We start from the raw sequence: 20496 nt of genomic DNA on the forward strand, positions 1-20496 counted from the left end.
TATTCTTCCAGCAAGGTCCAGGATGCTAACCATACTACATTTTAAAGGACTATCTGCAAACTTGCAAACATGCTTTTCCCATTCCTTGATAACTCTGGGTTGCGTGAGCCAAAATAGTTACTTTTCTTGGAGGGCTCACAATTCAATAATTGAAAAATTGCTGGAGAAATCTTCCATTTGGTGCGTAAAGCACAACCCATTCGTAATTTTTCAAAATCTTGTAGTGTCAAATTAGAGGCCATCCCATTGAAAGCCTCAGAACCTTAGGCCTATATATTTTGGAAGAATGATAGAGAAGCATTTTATTTCTTTTGATAATTCACACACTTCATGTTCAACTCCCCATTAGTATAGCTCCCATTCGTCCAGTGAAACCGTTTTCGAAAGCGATTTGCTTGAAGGCGAGGTGACCAGTCACAGTCTTGGACTTGATGAATCTCTCCTCATAAATGATCCACACCAAATTTTACTACTCCATTCTCCCACCCCCATCCTCACTTCCCTCTTTCTTCGTGTGCCCCTTACTTCCCCTCCGCCCCCCTCTCTTCTTCTCCCCCAGAATGCCTCTGACCTGTACCGGCTGGGGGTAACCTCTGCTCATGGGTAGTTTTGTCTCTGCTGGGGCCATACACAATCGAGGCCTGTGAAAAGGAGGGTGAGTCCGCAGGAGGCCGGGACAAGCTGGGCTATTTGGGGTCTGTGTCCATTAAAGCCTCCTTGCTCTCCTTAACTCATTCCCGCTCCATTCAAGCCAGCCTGAGGGTCAGGCTTTAGACGGCACTAAAACCTGGAGGGTACAGATTCTCTGACATTGTTGGGGAAGAATTAAGGCATCAGCCGGGGACGGCTAATATTTCTTGCCTCATTTTATTGCCGAACAGCGGGACTGTAAAGTCTTGAACACTGGAGCACTATGGCCCCCTTTCATGTAGCCGAGATGATGGGATAAAAATGTGTTTGGTGAAGCAATTCAGATTACCACCGGGTCACATCCTCGCTGGCTCCCAGCATCGCCTGCAAACAGCATCGCTGAGACAAGAAACAATCACTGTGCAACTTCAGCTCAAGCACAACAGTGTTCCGAGCGTGGAAATGAGGCTAATTGTGGAGCTTGCCAATGAGAATGTTTGGTTTTTAATAGCTCAGGCTGCAGCTCAAAATAAGAGTTGAGATGGCGGACGGTAGATACAAGTCCCCAGAGCTGTGATTTCTTGCAGCTTGTTACCAAAATGGTCCGAGTCCTGGGAGCATCCGACGCTATTTTTATCAAGGGCTCTGAAGTCTTGAACTTACTGTTGGGGGTAGAAAATGTTCTCTCTTGGGTGGTGAGAGATTGTTTGGGGCCCCTGTGTCTCCCAGGTCTATCTGCTCCATATTCTGGGATAGCAGACTTTTCTTGGGCTCAGAAAACCCTGAGGCTCCACAGTTATAAAACTCTACACTTGAATAAAGGAGAAATCAAACTCTGGACAGTTGGGGAAGTAGGCTCGTTTGGTTTCATGTGGAACCTCACCCCAAGTAAACCCGAAGGAAATGTGCCTGAGAAGTTGTTTCATGATGTTGTCCAGTTACCTTGTGGGAGAATCGGTTTGTGGCTCTAATTATCTCTGTCACCTAGGGACAGCCCCATCATCTTTTTGGAACCCCTGGGTGCCTCCTGTTTAAACAAGAAGGCCCCAACACGCTATGCCTGAGTCTATATGCCTGAGTCCATGTCAACTCACTCTTGGAAATGAGAACATCTCCATGAGCTTTTAGAGTCTATTGAGATAAGATTCGTAGCCCTATTTTTAATCCTTTCTTGTTGTATGGCCTTAAGCAAGTTACTTGTCTTCTCTGGGTCTTGGTTTCTTCAACTCTAAAATGGGGACAGAAGTAGGTTATTAGGATTATCATCGTTAAGGTTTTAACATGAGGTGGTACTGAATAGCATTGATCCTTATTAACTACTCTTTTTGTTTATCATGTGTTTCAAAGAGGTTGTAGCCTGTTTAAAATGGCTCCAGATTCTGGGAGATCTGATGAGAAGTTCAGCCTGCTCATTCCTTATTCTGCAGAGGAAAAGTATTTCTTAGTGCACAGTGCCAAGAGCTGAAAAGATAAAGAAAAAGAGAGAATGTTTCCTTATTTAAGAAGTCATAGACTTCAACTAACGTGCCTTTATCATCAGTATCTGTGGGTCTCCATCCAAGGATAGGGTGAATGATTCATGCCTCTTCATCTAGATTTGCTAAGCTCTTGGCCCTTAGGACAAAAGAAATGCGAGCAAATCCCTCTTCCCATTTGGGGCATGAGCTGTGAAAAGGCGGCTGAAGGGTTTGCTGGGACGCTAGAGACAAGAATCCCAGGGCCTCCCCCAGGCCGCCAGGCCCGAGTGTAATAAATCTGTGAAATAACAAGCACAAAAGACTTTATAATCAATGACAGATTTTATTTTTGCTCTGGCAAAATCCATCCATGGAGTTAACATTTTATAGGGAAATAACTACCCACTTTGTGACTCCTCCTCAGCCCATATTCTCTTTCTGAAAGTTGGGAAAAACTCAGAGAATCAAAGTCAGCTCCTCGGAGAACCGTGGCAGGAGAAAGCATGACTTTCCCCGGGCGGGAACCCAACTCTCCCGTTACTTCCTAGGGTGGCTCAGGCCATTCATCTCTGTTTTGCTAAAATACCCGTGACATGTGAATAAACCAGGATTACAGAACATTGTCTTGGCCAGTAATCTGAGCTGGCATGGGCTCTGGTTTGATGAAATATGGTGCTCTCTGAGCAAACATGGGAATTGGTATTACTTCTCGTTAAAGCTGAACAGTGGGACTATTTAGAGCCGATGCATGAATGCTGCACTGTGGGGAGTGACAATTTGAAGGGAGCCGACTTGAGGGAAGGGGGGGTGGTGTGTGTGAGTTGGCCAGAACAAGCCAGTTAGAAGTCGGTGGGGGAGGCAGCCATAGGGACACTTTAGAAATGTGTACCCCTTAGGGGCTGCACCATCTCTTTACAATCTCAAATAATCTTCCTCAAAACCTTTGAGGGAGGGACTAAGCCTGAAGTTCTTGTGCTGGTATCCAAGCTCTCATCCTCTGGCTCAGCCATTTTATCCGTCTTGGTAGAGTCTTGCTCTAGTCTCTCTCTTCCTGCCAGTCCTCTTGTGCCGCAGAATTAGAAGTCTCCACATGCTCTCAGGACACATCCCAGCCTCCCCTTGCAATGCTTCCCTACACACAGGCTATGGTGCCTCACCAGTACCCCTTCCAGGACTCAAGCCCTCGTCATCTCCGGCAGCCAGGACAGTAATCTGCTGATCACTCACAGCTGAATCCCCGCCCCCCCCAACATCCTCCTATCCCAAGCATTACCTGACCCAAAGCTGTCCCTCTCCCCAGGACAGTCTGAGTGCTGTGTTGAATGCCCTGAAGGATCCCTTGTCCCCAAGGCAGGGCCATCTACAAGGACCATCTGGCTCCAGGACTCCTATGGACCAGAGAACTACAAGCCTGTATATTCCATGGAAGGGTTCAGAGGACTCTTCATTTACCGGTGACAAGGAATTCGGTGGTAAGTAGGGCATCAACACCATAAAGAGCTCACTGATGGCTGTTCTCTGTGGACTGGGGCTTGGGATAGGAGATGGTACTACTGAACTGGGATCCTTAGTAGACATGGGATAGAAGGATCCCCAGATAATGGAATAGTTGCCTGTTCGGGGTAAAACAATTATCAGAAGAAGGCATAATTGGAGTGCAGCCAGGATGCCTGACTCACATGAAGCTATGGAGATGCTCAGTAGAACCCAGACTCCCTAGAGGAACCCAGAATCCTTAGATGGGCAACCCAATGGGAGCACTGCTTAATTTGAACATCAAAATGAGATCAAGGGTAGATGAGCGAGACTTGGGACAGCCACCCCAATAAAAATCACAGTCTTGCCCAATTTCTGGCCCTGAGACAGTTTTTAGGCCCAGGACACATGGACTAGAGAGGCTGGGTCCCCAGGAGGATGGAGACTGCAAAAGCACAGCAAAGGTAAACAGTGGCGACTCCCCAGCCTTCCCCAGAGGACCCATGGCATTCAGCCAGAGAACAGCTATACCTGGGAGAAGGGGACCATCCAGAACTTCAGGGGTGGATGGACACAAGATCCAAGTTAACATTGGTATGGGGTACTCAGAGCATCACTAACTTCCTGTTAGAGGAGACGTTTATGGGACTAGGTCATGAATGGATCCCGGTCATAAAGCTCAGCTTTTGTGAAATCAGTCTATTACTACAGCATGATTAAAAAAAAAATGTTCTCATGTCTCACTATTGTTACCCACTCAGAGTTTAGTTGGTCCCCGATCCATTCCCATCCTTGTAAATGCACTCCAGGCTTTGGCATGTGTCTCCTAACTGGTATTTTTACACTCAGAGAGACTCAGAATATTGGCCTCCTGGGACCTACCTGGTTTCTTATTAATGTGTCCCCCTTCCCCACAGCCCTTCTCCATTCCATCTCCTGCCATGAATAGGTCAGACTCTAGAGGCTGTTGACAGGCTTCTGTCTGGTCAGATCCCATTATGGCCAAAACTGTGCCCTGACCTCCTACTTTTGACTCTGATGGTTGAGCCCCTCAATCCCTACCTGTGAACCCAGCTCAACCTGTCACGAACCCAGGCATCTATCCCAGCTCAGACAAGCTACAGATTCAGACTAGTGACTGAGTCGCTTTGCACCTTAGAGACCGTGGAGGAGACCCTACCCTCTACCTCCTTCCCTGGCTGCCCGAAGTCCCCATGCCCAGCTCACCTCTGGGATCAGCCCACCTGTCTCCAATTTCCTTTTGGACCTGCCTGAATGGTCTGACTGGCTGCTCTTCCCTTCTCTGGCTTCCATTCACCTCTGGCTTTAGCTTAGACTTCAGTATGCACTATTTAAATGTCTGGTCCGCTGGAAAGCACCATGATCCTGTGGAAAGAGATCACAATGGGATCTGTGGATCAAGGTCTGGCCCAAGGCTTCATCGAGCTGGTATGAGACTTTGGCAAGCTCTACTTTCTCTTTTGTAAAATGCAGAGAATAGTGAACGGACCTCATGGGTTGCTTGTGAAAAGTAAAACGATTGAGGTGAGCCCTATTCTTGACTCACTCTAAGGTGAGGGTGGCAGTGATGTCTGCTGACCCAGGACCTTCCTGGTTTTAGTGCTGAGAGTCCTGCATCCCAGGAAACTCTCAGACCTGGGCAAATAAATACTGCAGCAGATGCTGTAGGAAACATCACTTCTGCTTTCCTCCTCTCCCAGTGGGGCCCTTTCACAGGGGATGATGTCCTCATACACCTTCATTTCCAGCTTTGGAATTCCCTAAGCTGCTGCATGGAGAACAGCTCCTTCTCCTGCTGTGCTCAGACCCCAGGATGATACCCCACTCTGAGTGTCCTCTTTACGCTGGGCTCAGCCTCAGCTTTCCCTACTGTTCCATCCTAGGAGGACTCAGGCCCTGCTGCAAGCCTGGGACATGCCCTGCTGTCCATCACACCCAAGTCCCAGCTCCACCATGTGTGCTGATACTCACTCAGGCCTGCCTGACAAAGGACAAATGTGCCGATGAAAACTGCCAGTCTGCAGAGGATCCTCTGCTCTCGCCTCCCTTCCGCTGTGGCATTGGGCACCCCTCCTGGCTTTCCAAGCTCTGTGCAACCTCCTCCTTCTCTGCATGCCAGGCACTACCTCCTGGGGGCTCCTGTTCATGATACCGTTTAGGCTCTTTCCCAAAGTTTAGCTGTTTTTGGGAAAATGTAATGGTTTGGTGGACTTGCTGTGAGGAATATGAAATGAAACAGGATGAGGAGGGCTGGACTGAGAAGGCAGCTGGACTGCTAGGCTGCAGGTGTATGTCTTCTGTGGCCCTGGGAGCCCTGGAGAGGCTTGCCAGCAGGGACAGGCTACATGGGGAGGGGTTTAGAAGAGTGGGGGGCTGGGCCTGGAGAGTATGCCAAGAGGCCATGAGGGGCTGCCGCATCCCCACCTGCTTCCTGAGGACTCGGACAGTGGTCCTTCTGTCCTGTGTTCGTGGTGCCTGCTGAGGGGCACAGGAGTGTCACGTGATACCAGGGTGCAAGGTCCTTGGCCTGTACATGTTCTCCTACGACCAAGGCTGAGCTGATGAAGGGACTTAAAGCCAAGTGCCCTGAAAGCAAGCTAGACTATAGTCCATTCCTCTAGGGCCAGCGTGCAGTGGTGCTCTTGTCTCAGACTTAGGTCAATCAGATTAACATTTCACCTGGGATAATTTTGCCCTGTATGAGACAGTTGGTAATCTATTGAGTTTTTCCCGCTTTTTTTCTTTATGAGAATTTTTTTTTTTTAACCCAATCCGGAATTCTAGTATGTCTTAAATTTGCCTGCTTCAGGTAAAGTCATAAGATGCGGTGCTTCTCAGTATGTGTTCCTCTGTGTGGCTTACTGCTTCCGTTTGCCCATCTCTGGGCGCAGTAAATACTGCAGAGTTCAGCCCTGCTGCCGGGGGTGCTGTCTCTGACCAGGGACCCTGAGCCCGCGGCCAGTGTGTTAGGCCCTCACACCCAAGTCAGCACAGTGTCAGAGTATAAAGCAGAAGCATTTTAGCTTTGCTTCAGAAGGATATTTGCTTTCTTATTATAAATATACTTCAACCTCATTAAAGAATATATGGAAAATATAAAAAGCAGAGATGAAAAGAATTCTCTATTTTTGTACCATCCAAACTCAGTGTCAATAGATTATTCAGTTCTCTCCCACTCTAACTCTGTGAATGTCTTTTGTTTTCACATGGTTGACATCATTCTGGATTCACAGGCTTCAATTTTTCATTTGTCAGTAAACTTTGGAGCATAAATATTTATTTATAATGCAAAAAATTTTTACAAAAGTGTATTTTAATTGACTGCATATTTCATTGAGTAGCTTTACCATAGTTCAATTAACCAATATTCTCTTATTGATTACTCTCATTTTTCCTATGATAAACAATACCAAAAGATACATCTTTGTGCAATAAATATTTTTTCCACATTTAAAATTATTGAATTTTGCAAATAATACCAAAAACGGATTTTCAGAAATGAAATTATTTGATCAATGAGTATGAATATTTTACAGGACTTATGTGCGTATCTTAAACTTCTGTCCAGTGAGCTTATTACTAAAGTTAATTTTTTTTAATGTATCAAGTTTTACATGTTTTATAAAATCATGTCTGGTTCTTCTTATATCATTTATACTTCTAAGCCTTGTAACAGCCTCTTCTACAGATTAAATATGCAATGGCAGTTTTGTCCTATGCTGTTTATTTATTTCGTTTTATTATTATACATTGTTACATTTGCCATTTGGTCTGGGTGCAGTTTCTTTGACCTGCCATGTGAGGTAAGGTAGTTGGGCTCTGATTGCTGGCTTCTAATTTGCTTGGGTGTAAAATCTAGGAATACACTCACCTCCCAAGCCACCTTCCCTCGTCTGAGCTCATCAGTCAGGTTTTGTGCACCCTTCGTGGTGGAGCCGGGATTATAAGGAAATGTGAAATGCTGTAATGTTCCAGGAGCCTACTGGCAGGGCTGTGGTGTGGAAGGGGCACCCCTTACACCCCACATCCTCCCTTGGTGGTCTTCTTTGCATCCCTGCACCCCAGCCTCATTCTGGAACACTGATAGGCCCCTGAACAGCCCCCCACTGCCGTTATCCAGGGCAGTCAGCCAGCCAGCATGGGGCCTGGTCCCACGTGCAAATGAGAGGAGACTGGAGCAGGTACCAGGGCGCCCCTCAAGAGCAGCTCAGGGAGGTGCTGGCTCTCATCCCAGTCCACTTACACGGCTCTTTCGAGTCTTGTTTCTGGACTCGCACTGCATCCGCAGGATATGGAAATTTTTTTCCTGTTTAGAATCCATTTAACAATGTTTCTTGAGGATCTATGATGAGCTGAGTGCTGGGCAGGTAGTCCTGGGAATGCAGAAAAAGCAGGTGGGTTCAAGGCTTCCAAGACCTGAGAGTAAGGTGGGGTGGGTCACAAGATGCGGTCAGAGAGGTAGGTGTAGAGTGAAAGCCATGGTAGAGATGTCACTGGGAGACCTAGTTGAGCCTGGGTGGCGAGGTCCAGGAAGGCTTCCTGGAGGAGGTGGTGAAATAGCATAAGGAGAGAGAAAAGAGGGATGTTCCAGCCAAGGGAGTATACAGAGTAAGAGGGAGAGGAAGAGGCATGGTCTTTCCAAGAACTGCAAGTAGGGTGGAAGGTAACCCCTGGCCCTTGTAGACTCTGCCCAGTCAGCCACCAGCACAACAGAGGTGAGTCTTTAGGAGAGAAGGAGAAGCATGTGGTGTCCACTGAATAAGAGATGTGGCTCTTCAAGGCCGTTTAAGAAACTCAGAGACTGTTCATGGGCAGATGCCTGGGGCCTGGGGCCTCCCTTCAGGTGAGACAATTAAGAGAGTCATGAAGCAGGATCAGGTCTAAGGTTGCCAACCACACCATCTCCTGGAGCCATCACCCTCCCTGGATCTGGGATTCTGGAAACAGTGGCTCTCTGCTCTCCCTGAGGACAGGGTCTAACTTCCTGCCAACCCAAAAGTGGTTCTCTAAAGCCTGGTCCATGGAGGGGAACAGTAACGGAGAGTGGCTATCCCCCAGACAGCAGGGGGTAGAGGACTAGCCTGACCTCTGACTGTGTGACCTTGGATGACCTTTAACTTTCCAAGCATACTGTCTGCATCTCGTGTAATATTCACCTTGCCTGGTGGATCCCAAGGCTTAAACTTCATTCTTTAAGCCACTTTGGTGATGCCAAGTCTTTTCTACTCCCGAGAGAGGGGGCAGCCAGGTGATTCTCCAAACTGGCCACCACAGCCTTGCTGTGGCTACAATCTGTGCCGAGGTGTCAGGTATCTGGGGACCCTGTGTACCCTGGTGCCACTGTGTCCGGACCCTTTCCGTCTGTCTTGGCTGGTTTGGGAGGCTCTGTGGAGCCAGCAGAGGCACTGGAGGGCTGGCAGGCAGCTTTTATGTGCCTAGTTAGGGTTTTATGGTGCAGCCTGGCAGATATGTGTCTCACTAGGTGTGTGGGTGGCTGGGGGGTGTCCGTGCTCCTGACGGCCCCAAGAATAGAAGCCATCGGCCACCCCAGCTGGCCCACCCTGGGGACTGCCCCACCCCACTCCCTCAGGCCCAGACACAGAGCAGGGGCGGCTGGGCTTTCCTGGCTGCAGCTTTCCTCTCCTGAGATGAGTCTTTCCATTAGTTCACAGGAGGGCTGGGTTGAGCCAGGTGCAGGGGGATAGAACCAGATGTCAGGTGGGTAGGCAGAGACAGGTTCCTGGGAGCCCGGGGTTGCTGGGAGCTCCAGGGCTGCAGGCGTTTTAGAGCAAGGAAGCATCATGGCCCTTTCAGCCACATTCCTCCAGTTCCTGCCGGGGCTCGTGCTAGGCTCGTGTCCCCTGGGAACTCAGGGGACAGGCAGCAGGGTCCTGCCCGTGAGCTCCTGAACCCATTCTATGTTATCTTCCTTCCTTAAGGGACTCATAACTGGGGACTCTCAACACAATCACGGAGAGACATGTTCTAGCTCTGTCATGTCTGTGATCCAGATGAGTGTCCACAGCAGTCTAGTGACGTTTCACCCAGGTGGGGTCTCTGCCAGCTGTTCCACCCCCTTGCTCAGGGGCAGAAACAAGAGACTTCATGTTGATCCAATAGGAGATTTTTATAGTTAATCACTTTGTTGATAGTCCTTAATCCCTTCAGGGACAGATGCTCTTCTTAAGACCATAATACTATTTTTGCGCAAGTCTGTGGGGTCCGGAAGCACACCCAACTGAAGGGAAAAACATCCTGATTTGGTGGGGCTAACAGGAAAGCAGCAGTGGTGATGGAGAAACATAAGGCATGCGCCAGTTCCTGCCGCGTGTGCGTCATCACATCCCTCCCCGGGCACAGTGAGTGTCAGAGCCTCTGAGGCTGGTAAACGGGACACATGTGGCAATTGTATCTCTGTGTCCTGGGGCCAGACTCATGGGAAGAGTGAGGAAATAGTTCACTTTGTGACCATCGGCATGAGAAGAGAGACAGAATTGTGTCAGGAGACTAAGAACGTACAGTCAGTCCACACCCAGGGTCTGTCCATCTCTGGGCTGTGTCGGGGACACTGGGAAGGTAGACATCTCCTCCCCTGCGGCCTCGTGGGGGACCGAGAATCTCCCCTGAAAAACGGTCAGGTTTCCCTGGGGCTTGTGGAGATCTGTGGGGGAGGGCAAGATGAAAGCCCTGACCAGCTGGTGACTGCTTGGTGGAACGGGCACTTTCATCCTCAGGCAACTTTCTGTGACATGAGCCTTCACGTTTCTTTGAATTCCATCAGTACAGAAACCTCTTGCATAAAAAAGCTTATTCTCGGTTACCATACATGGGCCCACTTGTGGACGCGTGGAAGGGCTACTGATTTGCTTTAAGCCTGAAGTTACTTTGAAAAACATCAAAATAATGATCAAACATATCCACTCATCAGAAGCAGTTTGGAAGATACTGAAGAAAGAAGAAATATAATCCTCATTCCTATTACATAGTGTTAACTACCATTTTGGAGAAGTCAGTGGCACCCCACTCCAGTACTCTTGCCTGGAAAATCCCATGGACGGAGGAGCCTGGTAGGCTGCAGTCCATGGGGTCGCTGAGGGTCAGATGCGACTGAGCGACTTCACTTTCACTTTTCACTTTCATGCATTGGAGAAGGAAATGGCAACCCACTCCAGTGTTCTTGCCTGGAGAATCCCAGGAATGGGGGAGCCTGGTGGGCTGCCATCTATGGGGTTGCACAGAGTCGGACACGACTGAAGTGACTTAGCAGCAGCAGCAGCAACTACCATTTTGGTCTCTTCCATCTTTGACTTTTCCTGCGTGTGTTTTTGCTTTTTCACACAGCTGGGGCTATACAATTATATACATTTGTATTGTGATTTTATGTTTTTTACTGAAAGACACAAACATATTCCCATGTAATTACAAAATTTTCCTAAACACCACAAGTAGTGACTGAGAACATAAAGTAGGTTAATTTAGTCAAATTATTGGTTAATTAGTCCATTTTAAGCATTGACTGTGATAAATAATAGTGCAGTGGCCATCTGGTAGATTTTTTTTTTTTTTTTTCAAATCTGGAATTAATTATTTACAGTCAGTTCTCAGAGTGGAACAGCTACTTGAAGCAGTGTGAATACCCTTTCAGGTTCTTGATCTCCCATGTGGAAGGCCAACCTGAGGATTCCACCGTCTGTGTGCCCAGAGGGAGCAGCATCAGTCCCCTGTCCACTTGTTCTTGACCAGCCAACTGGCCTCAATCTGACCATGAGGATGCTTGTGAGGGCCATGTGCATGCTTGTGAGGTTATGCGTTTGGCTTGGAACCTTCTTACCTCCTGAAAAATGTGCGGCCCTTCTTGGCTGGCCTTTCCCCGCCCCCCACCTCTCATCTCTTGTCCAGAGCTGTGGGAAGCTGTGGTCTTCAGAGGCCTTGAAGAGCATTCCAGGCTGGGGTGCTTGGCTGGCCCTGGGCAATTCCATGGAAGCCCTTGCTCCCAAGCATCCTGTCCCACCCATGGAAAGGCTGGTGATGGCAAAACACGTGAGCAGGCCCCAACCCCGACATGGCCCACAGCAACTCAGTGACAAACCCATGTGCCTTCCTGTCTCCTCAGAGTGCGGGCCGGGGGTCCTAGGTTCAAATAACTGTGTCTGACTCACTCTTTCCCATCCCCAAAGGCAACTGCAATTGGAAAACACTGAAAGCACCTCCCACCCCGCCCAGCAGCAGCCCGTCCCCAGGGCTGGCTCATCCTGGGGCGTAGGCAGGGCCGGTGAAAACAACAAGAGCCAGGCGAAGGTGGGCACACACGGCGACCCCCGCCCGGGGGCTCCTCCTCAGCCCTGGAGACGCTTCCTTCAACCTGCCTCAGCCCTCTTCCACCCATGCCAGCTGTGTGCTGGCCACTCTTGGCTTGGATTTTCCTTTGTATGTGGGCATTAGACAAAAGGCTGGTCTGGGAGTCTCTTTCACCCTGATGGTGGGGTCAGGAGCCTGAGGTTACCAGAACCTGGAGAAGGGGTACGAAAAAGTGAAATTTACAAATAGCAGGTGTATTTTTCAGGAGGTAAGGAGGTTCCAAGCCACACGCGTAACCTCACAGCATGCACATGGCCCTGAGAGTGCCCAGCATTTGTGATGCTGAGGGGTAGGCAGCAGGTGGGCCCCCTGCATCTCATGGGAACACCCCGCTGCTCTCAGGAGCTCTGTCTGCACTTCCAGGTCCAGGACTGGAGGCTCTCGCTCAACCAAGGCCTCTGCTTGGGAGCACAGGCAGCAAACGTTTACTCAGATGTCTCCAGGGACGCGGAGCCCACAGCCTCACAAGACACCTTGCTGAACTGGGGCTCCGTCCGTTTGTTTCAGTTATTTTAAATCTTTTTAGGAATAAGGGGAGGCACCAATCATTAAATGCACTCTCCTCCTGGAAGGCAATTACCTCTCTCCCAGAGAATTTACCCACTGGTCTCTGTCACACCCAAAGGAGCCAGCAGAGTGAGACAAGAACTTTCTTCACACGCAAGGAACCCAACTCTTATAGACTTCCTCTGTCTCCGCTTTTCAGAGTAAACCTTCCCATTCTGCCAATGGTTTCCATATGACCTGGTTCCTACTTGCTTATCTTCCTTAGGACAAGCCCCACTAATCAATTTCCCCTCTTAGAATGTGGTCTGTAGAACTGATCAATTCTTCAGATGAACCCATGCACATGGAGCCATTGGGACCAGTGTTCTGGACTCCCTGTGCCTCCAGACTCCATCTGATGCATCGAGCAGCCCACCATGGTCTTTGACTCAACGCACAGCCAATAAACACACCGTCCCCCTCACCCTAACCCCCATACACCCATCCTTTAACATGAACATCTAGGCAACCAAACCAAGGTAAGACCCTTCTCTCTATGACAGGATATTTGGCTTCTCTCAATTGCAGTTTCTCTTGAGAAACCTGTATGCAGGTCAGGAAGCAACAATTAGAACTGAACATGGAACAACAGACTGGTTCCAAATAGGAAAAGGAGTACGTCAAGGCTGTATATTATCACCCTGCTTATTTAACTTATATGCAGAGTACATCATGAGAAACGCTGGGCTGGAAGAAGCACAAGCTGGAATCAAGATTGCCGGGAGAAATATCAATAACCTTAGATATGCAGATGACACCACCCTTATGGCAGAAAGTGAAGAGGAACTCAAAAGCCTCTTGATGAAAGTGAAAGAGGAGAGTGAAAAAGTTGGCTTAAAGCTCAGCATTCAGAAAATGAAGATCATGGCATCTGGTCCCATCACTTCATAGGAAATAGAATGGGGAAACAGTGGAAACAGTGGCTGACTTTATTTTTGGGGGCTCCAAAATCACTGCAGATGGTGATTGCATCAACCTAGACAGCATATTAAAAAGCAGAGACATTACTTTGTCAACAAAGGTCTGTCAAGTCAAGGCTATGGTTTTTCCAGTGGTCACGTATGGATGTGAGAGTTGGACTGTAAAGAAAGCTGAGTGCCAAAGAATTGATGCTTTTGAACTGTGGTGTTGGAGAAGACTCTTGAGAGTCCCTTGGACTGCAAGGAGATCCAACCAGTCCGTCCTAAAGGAGATCAGTCCTGGGTGTTCATTGGAAGGACTGATGTTGAAGGTGAAACTCCAATACTTTGGCCACCTGATGCGAAGAGGTGACTCATTTAAAAAGACCCTGAAGCTGGGAAGTATTGAGGGCAGGAGGAGAAGGGGACAACAGAGGATGAGATGGCTGGATGGCATCACCGACTCAATGGACATGGGTTTGGGTGAACTCTAGGAGTTGATGATGGACAGGGAGGCCTGGCATGCTGCGATTCATGGGGTCGCAAAGAGTCGGACATGAGAGCGACTGAACTGAACTGAACTATTATATTTGAGGCTGGTTATCTTGGACTGGTTTCTGAGAGTGCTCTGAGGTGTAGTCCCCAGAGCACTTGGGAGATAGAGGTGGCCTGAAAACCAGGAGATGAGAGCACCTCCCCAGAGTTTCTAAGGTTTGGGTTGGGACAGTGAGAACAGGAGCAAATCACACACCGTGACTTCATCAGACATGGAGCACCAGTATTGATGCAGCACAATTCTCTGTTCCGCGGGGACACAGTCCACATTTTAGAGCAAAAGAAATGCAAGAAGGTAAGTTCAAATGAAGACCTTCTCCCCCAAAACCCTGAAAGCTTTGCACACAGAGCGACATGGAGGACTTTGGCTGCATGCTTGAGCTTCCCCTCCCTCTCGTGCTTTCTCAGAGCTCCATCTTTGCAAAGCCACTAGGTCTGCATCTGGTGTTGATTAAGAGTGCATGGACAGTGTGGCTTTCTCTTCCTCCTAACGAGGGGGTTGGAGACACATATGTACCAAGTTTCTTCCAGGTAGCAAACTCCTGCTAGGCATCCCATGTACCTGATCCCACGTAATCCTCACCACAATACAGTGAAATCCATTCTTATCTCCATCTCACGTATGGGAAATCTGAGGGTTATAGAGGGTAAATCATTTGCTCTTGTCAACAAAGCTGTTAACGACGGAGTTTGACTCAAAAGCTCATGCTTTGTCTACTGCTTCAGAGTCTAGACCAGCACCGTCCAATAGAAACAGAATCCGAGCCACAGATAGGAGCCAAATATGTAATTTTATGTGTTCTCATAGCCACATTAAAAAAGGGAAAGCCAGGTGACGTTAATTCCAGTAATATGTTTTTTTTTAACTCAACAGTTCAAAAATATTAGTATTTCAACATGCAATTATTTTATTTATGTTTATTGAGGAGCTATTATATGCCAGTCATTTTACATTATTTCCCTTTGTGGGTTGAATTGTGTCCTTCAGAAATGTAAGCTGAAGTCCTCACCCCTATTACCTCAGAATGTGACTTTACCTGACTGTTGAGTCATTACCAATGTAACTAGTTAATATGAGGTCACTAAGGTGGGCTCCTATATATTGGTGTCCTTATACAAAAGGGGCCTGGAAAATTCCATGGATGGAGGAGCTTGGTGGGTCGCAAAGAGTAGGACATGACTGAGTGACTTCACTTTCACTTACACAGGGGAAATGCGACTTGAAAATGAAGGCAGAATTTGGAGTTTGTCTTTGCTAAGCCCATAAACATCAAAGATTGACAGCCAGCCACCGGATGGCAGAGGAAAGGTGTGGAACAGACACTCCCTCACAGACCCCAGAAAGCTCCTGACACCTCAATCTGGGGCTTCTAGCCTCCATACATCAAGCCTCAGGCTTCCCTCGACAGAACTGTGAGACAGTAGATTCCTGTTCTTCAAGCCTCCCAGTTTGTGGTCCTCTGTTAACGGCAGCCCCAGCAAACTAACATATTAGGTCAGTTAATATGAATACCAGTCCTATGAAGGTGACGGTATCATGCCCATTTAATGGAAGGAAAAAACAAGGTTCAAAGAAATGACTTACCCAAAGTTACTCACGAGTATGGTTTGAACCCAGATTCATCTCAAGCCTGCTACCTCTCGTGACTTTCCGTGGGTATTTCCTCTCAGGCTTTGTCCGAGGGTTCACTTAGGTAAGGAACAGATCATTCATTCATTCATTCATGATTACACTCACTTCTCTGAAGTCTGTTCTCCTCCAGGTTCTTTTGAAAGGAAGGCTGACCCACTGGGAACAGTGGCTGTGGATCACGCTTTTCAGGAACCCAACTCCTGGACAACCCTGTTCCTCGGGTCCCCCTGAGGCTGCTCAGTAGACTCCCAGCAGTGGACAAAATGTTTATCGAGCTCAGGCCTCCCCCAGATGAAGCTATACTCCTGCCTTGGGACCCGCCCTGGACGGAAGTCCCCTTCTGACAACAGAAATGCCCTCGACATAGATGAACAAATGCCCCATTTGTGGTTCATGAGTTTCACTAAGAAACCCATGCTTGTAAGTCCCATTACAAGCATGCACGTCTTTCCACCTCCTCTACAAAATGGAATGGAAAGTAAGCCTGAATCTCTAAAGAATTTTTATTGGCCCTGCTTGTCATTTACTTTGGCACCATAAATCAAAGAGACTTTAGGGTCAAAAATACAGGCAGCCCCTTAGTAATATTCAATCAGGATGTGCTGTGGCACAGTATATTGTACTTACTGGGTCAAACAAACATCTTTTCATCTGTCTATGATTCCGTTTATTGCATAGGGGCTTTTCTTCTAGTTAACTTCACTCTTCTGATGGAATATTAAGGTGGCCAGGGTAGTTCTTAAGCAATATAATAATCATTCTTTTCCATGTTTCTTTCTTTTGCTTGACCTAGACTCCAGAGGAATTTTTCTGAGGCCATAAGATAAAACCAGATACCCTCTGCCTCTTCCATCTACCACGGCAAGGAAGCATAGGACATAGCAGAAGTTCCACCCCTCACCCAGCCTGTTCATAGCAGGCTCACCATGACAATAGTGAAACCCTCCTGGTGGTTTACCCCTGAAAGGATATTCCTGTTGATGCCGTTCCTTTCTACTTTTAGTTTTGCCAAGAAATTGCAAAAATAGAACTTGATAATTGTATGATATTACTTGTTACAGAGGTGCATAAGGAAAAAAATTTGATCTAAGCTGACTTTTTGCAATTTTAAGTTTTAAAAGGAGACATGGAATCATACCACATAGACTGTTTTTCAGTGGCTTTTTCCCCCACTAAACAATACACAAAGGGGTCGTCTAAATCAGTAGAGATCATTTGAACTCTTTATTCCTTTTAATACCTCCTATGTTTTTCCATATTTTGTTTAACCACACTCCTGTTGGTAATACTTAGGTTATCCACAGTTTTTGAATCTTAAAAAATAATCTAGCTACTAACACTTGTGTGTTTTGTGCAAGTATTTTCATAAGGATACAAACTTTGAAATAACATTTAATTCCTGAATCAAGTATGGGGCGGTACCTTTCACTTTCTGCTGCTGCTGCTGCTAAGTCGCTTCTAGTCAAGGTAATTCTTTGTTTTCCCCATTGCATTGTAAGAGAATTCATTTTTCCCCCCGCTTACACCTTGGATGTTAAGTATCGTTTATATTTCTGCTGACATGAAGGGCAAAAGTATCTTGTTATTTTAATTTTCAGCTACCTAATTACTAGAAAGAGTGAGCGTTTTATCAGATGTTTATCAGTCTTTCCTCTTTGTCTATGATATGTCACCTTTTCTGTCTGGGTGACCTTTTCATTGTAAGTGGGATGTTAAAATCCCCACTATTATTGTGTTACTGTTGATTTCCCCTTTTTTGGCTGTCAGCCTTTCCCTTATGTATTGAGGTGCTCATATGTTGATAAACATTTATAATTATTATATCTTTTTATTGGATTGATTCCTTGATCACTATGCAGTGTCTTTCCTTATCTCTTAAGACAGTTTTTATTTTAAAGTCTATTTTATCTCTTATCTTTATTTTATTTTCACTAGCATGGAATATTTTTTCCCATCCCCTCACTTTCACTGTGTGTGTGTCCCTAGGTCTGCAGTGGGGTATGCCACTCTTTCTATTGGATTGTTTCAAGCTTTGTGGTTCAATTAGTCAGTCTTTTATTTTCAAAATAATGTTTCTGCTTCCATGCCTCGCTTATAAAATCTTGTTCTTTCTCAGGATTAGAAAACTCTTTGTGCCAGTCAGCGTTCTTGCTTGCAAGCAATAGAAACCAGTGTTATTTAACTTAGGCAGAAAAGAGATTTATTAGAAGGATACTGGATAGTTTAGTGAAAAGAGGGAGTGTTTGGAAACAGGCTTTGCAAAAAGGTCAGATTGGGGGAAGGCTGGAGAACCAAGAACACAAGGAATGAAACCCTTGGACGGTGGGTGCCACGGGCGCTCTTGTGCCTGGACGCTTGCTGTCAAGAAGCTGTTGTCTTGATTCTGCTGACACCCCACCTTCACTGCCACCACCGTCAGCCTCAGTGCATGAGCCCCACCGCCACCAGCGCCTCTCCCCACCACCTCCATCACCACCGCCATTAAATTCAGAACCGTCCTCTGATTCTTCGTAGTCCTGGTTACAGTTTCAAAATCCTTAAGCGACAAGCTTTAGCTGTCAGGAGTTAGGGAGAACAGTCTGATATTTGGGTTCATTTGAGGAGGATTATTATCTTTAGCGGAGAAGGCAATGGCACCCCACTCCAGTACTCTTGCCTGGAAAATCCCATGGACGGGCGAGCCTGGTGGGCTGCCATCTCTGGGGTTGTACAGAGTCGGATACAACTGAAGCGACTTAGCAGCAGCAGCAGTATCTTTAGAACATGAAGCCTTCCCATCTAAGGAACATGTGCTGTGTGCTGTACTGAGTCGCTTCAGTCATGTCCAACTCTTTGCGATCCTATGAACTGTAGCCCGCCAGGCTCCTCTGTCCATGAGATTCTCCAGGCAAGAATACTGGAGTGGGTTGCCATGCCCTCCTCCAAGGGATCTTCTTGACCCAGGGATGGAACCCACGTCTCTTACATTTCCTGCATTGGCAAGTGTGTTCTTTACCACGAGCGCCACCTGGGAAGCTCTCTAAGAAACGACCCCGTGAACTTTAGCTCCCCCCAGGCTCCTCCCTCAATGGGATTCTCCAGGCAAGAATACTGGAGTGGGTTGCCATTTCTTTCTCCAGGGGTCTAAGAAACATAGTATATGTTAAAAATCTCCCATGTTGCCAACAATTGTTAATAAAATGCCAGTCTTATTCATTTATAGGTGCTTCTGTTTTCTCTTTCAATGGTTATGAATTTCTCTTTATCTTTCGTGTTGTAAAATATTATATGATTTTTTTTTCGCTCATCCTAGTAAAATGTATGGGTCATTTCAATTAGAGTTCCTTCTTCATGTCTTTCTGCTGTGTGTTCTGGCTGATTTGACTTTACATCTTGGTTTATTTTGAGGACATGGAATGGTAGATCATCTTTTATGTGTCGAAGAAGATATTCTTTCCTGGATTTCTGAAAGTACCAGTTGGAGTTTTAAAAATTTCTTTTGTTCTTTGAATTATCTGTATGTCCAAAGGCGTCTATTGGACTGTCTGTCTCCACATCACACACGTTGACTTGCTCTATCTGCCTGGTGCATCCCTGTTTGAAAATCAGGTTGATTCTTCAAGAAGATGGGTACAAAGGCCTCTTTCTTCTGGAGGCTTCTTCTCTGGTTGAACTAGCTGCATGGGGGCTCTGGGTTCCTGGGCTGGGCTGGCGGCCTCTCTTAGCATGTAATGGAGAGCAAATCTTCAGGGTGAAGCCATGTCTAGTAAATGAGTTTGGTGGTGTTGACACCAGAAAGCAGGAATTTCCTCTCGGTTCACCTGCCACTCCTCCAGCCCCTCTGGCTGACCTGGGGTGTGCCTAGCTGCAGAGGCGAGACCCCCTTTCCTGTATCCATTTGTTCAGAAGGAGCTGACGAATGGCTTCCTCTGAGTTCCTACTTTCTGCTGGTGAATTTCCATTCCGTTCTCTGACCTGTGCCAGTAATAACATTTCACACTTGTCTGACACCTTTTCTCCTCTGAGCTCCAAGCACTTTACAAGCAAACAGTTACTATTATTGCCTTCTGAATTCTGATGGAAAAGCTGAGAGTTACCGGATCAAAGCTGCCATGTGTGATTAGGGGTGAGGGTGAAGCTCTCAGACACCTAAGACAGTCCCCAGCCCTGGCAGGATCAAAGAGAGCTCCCCAGCCCCCAAAGGGAGGGGGGCCCAGGCTTTAAAGAGGTCCTCAAGGAGAGGTGGCTCAGGGAAGGGTTGTCAGCACCGGCTTCCACAAGACATCGTCAGAGCCCTCTTATTTCAGTGTAAAGCTGAAGGTGCATTTGTCCCTTTCTAGGGAAAGCAGGGACTTCCCCAATGGCTCAGCTGTAATGAATCCACCTGCTGATGCAGGAGACCTGGGTTTGATCCCTGGGTTGGGAAGATCCCCTGGAAAAGTAAATGGCAACCCACTCCAGTATTCTTGCCTGGAAAATCCCATGGACAGAGGAGCCTGGTGGGCTACAGTCCATGGGGTTGCAAAAGGGTCAGACACCACTTAGCGACTAAACAACAATGGTAAAAGCAGAAGGGAATGAGGCTCTTGGAACCCTTCCCTGAAAGGTAAGATGGATCAATGATTGGTCAGCGTTTGGGGAGGGGATGAGAAGACTCACAGAATCTGCAGTGTCATCAGCTTGTCTTGAGGAAGGAGGAGGGGCTCTGTGTTGTGCAGCCCCAGGCAGGGGAATAAAGTTCAACTGATACAGGCTGCATGCAGCAGGGTTTCTCCATTGGGAGGCCTTACTGATGCAGTGAGCTATCCAAAGGGGAGTGAATGCTGTCCCTGGTGAAGTCCCAGTGGAAGCTGATCTAGCTGTCAGTGGGGATGTGCATCACCTTATGCGGCTTAGGCAGGAGGACACGTGAGCCCGCTTCCAACCCAGACACATGCATCAT

The sequence above is a fragment of the Bubalus kerabau genome, chromosome 1 (assembly GCF_029407905.1).
Source record: "Bubalus kerabau isolate K-KA32 ecotype Philippines breed swamp buffalo chromosome 1, PCC_UOA_SB_1v2, whole genome shotgun sequence".
In the NCBI taxonomy this organism is placed as follows: domain Eukaryota; kingdom Metazoa; phylum Chordata; class Mammalia; order Artiodactyla; family Bovidae; genus Bubalus; species Bubalus kerabau.